Source organism: Melozone crissalis, unplaced genomic scaffold, assembly GCF_028551555.1.
Source record: "Melozone crissalis strain CALT ecotype California unplaced genomic scaffold, PUWL_Pcris_2 ptg000139l_1, whole genome shotgun sequence".
Taxonomy (NCBI): domain Eukaryota; kingdom Metazoa; phylum Chordata; class Aves; order Passeriformes; family Passerellidae; genus Melozone; species Melozone crissalis.
In genome coordinates this window covers 4,379,977-4,385,933 of record NW_026535912.1, presented here as the reverse complement: position 1 = coordinate 4,385,933, position 5,957 = coordinate 4,379,977, and positions in this window count along the sequence as shown.

Here is a 5,957-nt window from a genome sequence, read left to right as displayed (position 1 = left end):
GCCACAGCTGCAGCTGCCGGTGCTCTCCTGGGTGTTCAGTCCAGAGCAGTTTCAAGAGGTCCAAAGAAAAAGGAAAAAAAAGTCCAGGGAACTTCTTTGCCTCAGCTGGCTAACACTAAGTAAAAAACAAAAGAAGAGCTCTGTCCCGCTGTCTGTCCGCAGACAACACAGTCAGGAGCAGGAATGTGGAGGAGTGAGTGCAGTGTCTGAAAACAAACTGCGCGCTTCTTCTCTCCCCCCCTTCACTCTCTGTAACACTCTTAAAGGTACAAAACTTATTATTATTCAACATAAACAGAATGAGACGACTGGGGATAAAAGCATCATATAGTCAACCCAGGACATTCCACCCCTTATACCCATGTTGTCTGCTTACTGCTAACACTAATATAAATTCTAACTCTACAAGTACATACATGATACATCCATTATACAACTATACACAGACAATGGTAATAACATTCAGGAAACAGTGATATTTATACAGGTTTCATCCAACAATCAGATCTCCCTGAGGTACACATCGTGTTCTTCCATCTTTTTGCATTATCCACCATGTGCAACCTGGTCCCTGAGCAAAAACAACCCCACAAATGGGTTTGTCTGTATTTGAGGCAGGATTAATCCAAACTGTCTTCCCTAATAAACCTCTGACATGTACCACTGGGACTTTGACTCCATCTTCTCTGTGCAAAGGCTCAGATTGGGCAGGGCCCACTCAGTTAGTAGAGCCTCAGGTGTTAACTAACCAGGTGGCTTTTTCCAGATGCTGCTCCCAGTTCCTGAAAGATCCCCCACCTAATGCTTTCAATGTGGTTTTTAACAGTCCGTTGTACCTCTCCAATTTGCCTGCAGCTGGTGCATGGTAGGGGATATGGTACACCCACTCAATGCCATGTTCCCTAGCCCAGGTGTTGATAAGGCTGTTCTTGAAATGAGTCCCGTTGTCTGACTCAATCCTCTCAGGGGTACCATGTCTCCACAGAACTTGTTTTTCAAGGCCCAGGATGGTGTTCCGGGCCGCAGCATGAGACACAGGGTAGGTTTCCAACCATCCAGTGGTGGCTTCCACCATGGTCAGCACGTAGCGCTTGCCCTGGCATGTCTGGGGCAGTGTGATGGAGTCAATCTGCCAGGCCTCCCCATACTTGTACTTGGACCACCACCCACCGTACCACAGGGGCTTCACTCGTTTGGCCTGCTTGATGGCAGCACACGTCTCACAGTCATGGATAACCTGAGAAATACTGTCCATGGTTAAATCCACCTCTCGGTCTCGTGCCCATTTATAGGTGGCATCTCTGCCCTGATGGCCTGAGGCATCATGGGCCCATCGAGCTAGGAATAACTCTCCCTTATGTTCCCAATCTAGGTCTATTTTGGACACCCCTATCTTTGCAGCCTGGTCTACTTGCTCATTGTTTTGGTGCTCCTCATTAGCTCTACTCTTGGGTACATGGGCATCCACATGGCGGACCTTCACAGGCAGTTTCCCTACCCTGGTAGCAACGTCTCTCCACTCATCAGCAGCCCAAATTGGTTTTCCTCTACGCTGCCAGTAAGCCTCTTTCCACCTCTCCAGCCATCCCCACAGAGCATTGACTACCATCCATGAATCAGTATAAAGGTAGAGCTTTGGCCACTTCTCTCTCTCAGCAATGTCCAGGGCCAGTTGAACAGCTTTGAGTTCAGCAAGTTGGCTTGATCCACCTTCTCCTTCAGTGGCCTCTGCCACCTGTCGGGTGGGGCTCCATACGGCTGCTTTCCACTTCCAGTTCATTCCCACAATGCGGCATGAACCAGCAGTAAAGAGAGCGTATCGTGTATCTTCTGCTGGCAGTTGGTTGTATGGTGGAGCTTCTTCAGCCCATGTCACTTCTTGTTCCCCTTCATCAGAGAAACCAAAGTTTTCACCTTCCGGCCAGTTTGTAATTATCTCCAGAATCCCAGGGCAATTCAGTTTTCCAATACAGGTGCGCTGTGTGATAACAGCAATCCATTTGCTCCATGTAGCACTGGTGGCATGGTGCGTAGAGGGAACCTTTGCTTTGAACATCCCCCCCAGCACCAATAGTCGGGGCACCAGGAGGAGTTGTGCTTCAGTGCCTATTACCTCTGAGGCAGCCTGGACTCCTTCATAGGCAGCCAAGATTTCTTTCTCTGTTGGAGTATAGTTGGCTTCAGACCCTCTGTAGCTACGACTCCAAAATCCTAGTGGTTGGCCTCAAGTCTCCCCAGGCACCTTCTGCCAAAGGCTCCAGGACAAGCCATGGTTCCCGGCTGCAGAGTAGAGCACATTCTTCACCTCTGGTCCAGTCCTGACTGGGCCATGGGCCACTGCATGAGCAATCTCCTGCTTGATCTGTGCAAAGGCTTGTTGCTGCTCAGGGCCCCAGTGGAAAGCATTCTTCTTATGGGTGACCAGGTAGAGAGGGCTCACAATCTGACTGTATTCGGGAATACGCATCCTCCAAAAACCTATGGCGCCTAGGAAAGCCTGTGTCTCCTTCTTATTGGTGGGTGGAGACATTGCTGTGATCTTGTTGATGACATCGGTGGGAATCTGACGCCGTCCGTCTTGCCACTTCACTCCCAGAAACTGGATCTCTTGAGCAGGTCCCTTGACTTTGTTCTTCTTGATGGCGAAGCCAGCTTTTAGGAGGATCTGGATGATTTTCTCCCCTTTCTCGAACACCTCTGCTGCTGTCTTCCCCCACACAATGATGTCCTCAATATATTGCGGATGTTCTGGAGCCTCACCCTTTTCCAGTGCAGCCTGGATCAGTCCATGGCAGATGGTGGGGCTGTGCTTCCACCCCTGGGGCAGTCGCTTCCAGGTGTACTGCACGCATCTCCAGGTGAAAGCAAACTGAGGCCTGCATTCTGCTGCCAGGGGAATGGAGAAAAATGCATTGGCAATGTCTATAGTGGCGTACCACCTTGCTGCCTTGGACTTCAGCTCGTACTGGAGTTCCAGCATGTCCGGTACAGCAGCGCTCAGGGGTGGGGTCACCTCATTCAATGCACGATAGTCCACTGTCAATCTCCATTCTCCTTCAGATTTTCGCACAGGCCCAATGGGACTGTTGAAGGGTGAGTGGGTTTTGCTGACCACCCCCTGGCTCTCCAGCTCAGGGATCATTTTGTGGATGGGGATCACAGCATCTCGATTCGTTCGGTACTGTCGGCGGTGCACTGTTGAGGTGGCAATTGGCACTCGTTGCTCTTCCACCTTCAGGAGACCTACTGCAGATGGGCTTTCTGACAGTCCAGGCAAGCTGTTCAACTGCTTGACACCCTCTGTCTCTACAGCAGCTATTCCAAATGCCCATCTGAGTCCCTTTGGGTCTTTGAAATACCCACTTCAAAGGTAGTCTATGCCCAAAATACATGGGGCCTCTGGGCCAGTCACAATAGAGTGTTTCTTCCACTCATTTCCAGTCAGGCTCACCTCAGCTTCCACCAAAGTGAAATCCTGTGATTCCCCCTGTCACACCAGCAGCAGAAACAGACTCTGTCCCCACATGTCTCGATGGGATTAATGTGCATTGCGCACCAGTGTCAACCAAAGCTTTGTATTCTTGTGGTTCAGATGTGCCAGGCCAACAAATCCACACAGTCCAAAAAACACAGTTTTCCCCAGCCTCTACCTGGCTAGAGGCAGGGCCCCTCTAAGCCTGGTTATCCTTCTTTCCCTGGGCATATGTCTTGGAGGTTCCTTCAAAGGGATCAAAAATATTGTCATTATCGTCATATGTGACAGTTCGGTTACTGGCCACTGGAGCTGCTTCCCTTTTGGAACTTCCTCTCTGAATCTTCAGTTGTCTCACCCGTTGTGCCAGAGCAGCGGTAGGTTTTCTATGCCATCTCCCCATGTCTTCTCCACAATCACGCTGGTAGAACCACAGCTCAGCTCGTGGGGTAAACCTTCTCTCGCCATCTGGGGAACGTCTGCGTTGGGTACCAGAACCTCTGATCTGCACTGCTGAGATTTGGAGAAAGCCCTCTTTAATCTCCTCCCTCAGTTTCTTGTGACCGTCCTCTATCTTGTCCTCTAATTTTTGCAGACGTGTTTCCACTGCTGCGATTCTGGCATGTGTTGGGCCATTCACAGTGTCTGCATATGCTCGGAGCTTCTTTGCCATATCCAGCACAGTCTCCTCACCATCATCCTGCTTCATTATGGCTAAAGCAGAAGCATATTCTCATGGCCCAAGTCGTACAAGTTTTCTCCACATCACAGATGTGCATGGTACCAAGTCTGGATTTACAAAGTTTCCATCATCTGAGAAGACAATCTCAGCTACTGCCATTTCCCTCAAGCGTTGAATCCCTTGTTCTATGGTTTTCCACTGGGTTTGCTGCATATAGAGATCGTCTGCACACAGGTATCTTTGTGCTACACTTCTTAGGACCCATTCCCAGAGGCTGTGAGAGTTAGCCCTGCTCATCATTCCTTGGTCTATGACAGGATCCTGTGACAGGGATCCCAAATGTTTCACTTCAGTGCCATCCAGAATTGTAGCCTCGCCTGCAGCATCCCAGAGACGGACCAGCCAACTAATTATGGATTCATTGGGTCATCGGGTGTAATCCTTCCTTAGGCCACGAAGGTCCTTCAGGGAATAAGACTCAATATTTGCGTCTGATCTTGCACCTGCTGCTTTGACTCCTGATTTTATGTCAGGAGGCATTGAGGTTCCTTCTCCTATATCACCATCATCATCATCATCCACTGGTCGATTAGTTTTTTCCATGCATTTCCCACTTCTCGTACAGGTAGCAACAGCCATGCGTTTAGATGCTGGCTTAGGCTCACTATCTGGTTTGGCTGCTGGCTTCAAGCCTGGGCTGTTGGCTACAGCTTGAGTGACTGGGATAGCTGATTTATCTCCCTGCCCCCCTGCCTCTGTCTGCTGCCCTACACTATCTAACAAAGTGCGATAAGCATAGAGCAGAGCCCAGCTTATTGCAATAAGCCTTTTCTCCTTAGAATCGTCATGGCACTTCTCTTTTAGGTATTTCCCCACCTCTGCTGCTTTCTGAATTTGTTCCCGTGGAAAATCCCAGTCTACAGGATCAGAAAATTCCTTCAGGGTTTGGCCTATATTTTCCCACTGTCTGCACCACTCAGGATTTTTCACGCCTGCATCTGCTTCTGGGCCAGGGGTCTCACCAGCTCCTCTGGATATCTCAGCCCTCATTCTGGAGAAGCTGCAGACCATATAGAGGAAGCTTACCAGATTAAATACCAGAAAGATGGTCTCTTTAACATTCAGGGGAAACTAAACATTCTCAAAAAGTGGCATAACCAATCCAAAGGAGAAGAAGGAAAGGGAAGGCTGGAAAGTCTCATTCTTGGCTCCTCCTCTAACAGACTGAGTGTAGTTACTAATAAATTCCCAAAACCTACTACTGGAATTGGGATGCAGGGTAGGATGAAGAAACCATAAACCATACATTTGGTAAACAGAGGCCAGTATCTTTCTAAACGCTTTTAAATCATTATCACCAAGGCCAGCACAACAGCCATTCCAATCCGTACCCCTCTACCGTAAAAATTACTTGTTAAGGACAATAATCCTAGTGACCAGAAAGGTATTGAAACCTCAAAAAGGTCTAGAGCCCAGAGCCACAATAAGGCATTCACAACCACAGACATCAGGGGTCCAAGCAGCATGGCTACTAACTGCTTTAACAACAAGAAACACACAATTAATAGGGTTTTTTTCCACCTTTTCCAGCCGCGCGTTGGGTGCCAATGCATGTATTTGTTCAGGTTTAGAGCAAATTTGGGGAAGAATCCCCCAAAGGAGCTCCTGTGGGAAAAGCAGATTCAATCAGCCCCTCCCCCCCAACTGGTCCGGGAGGAAAAAATACCTCCTTGGAGAAAGGTGGAAAAAAACCTCTTTATTAAACAATAAGATCAAAACAGTGTCAAAACAATGAGACCCCTT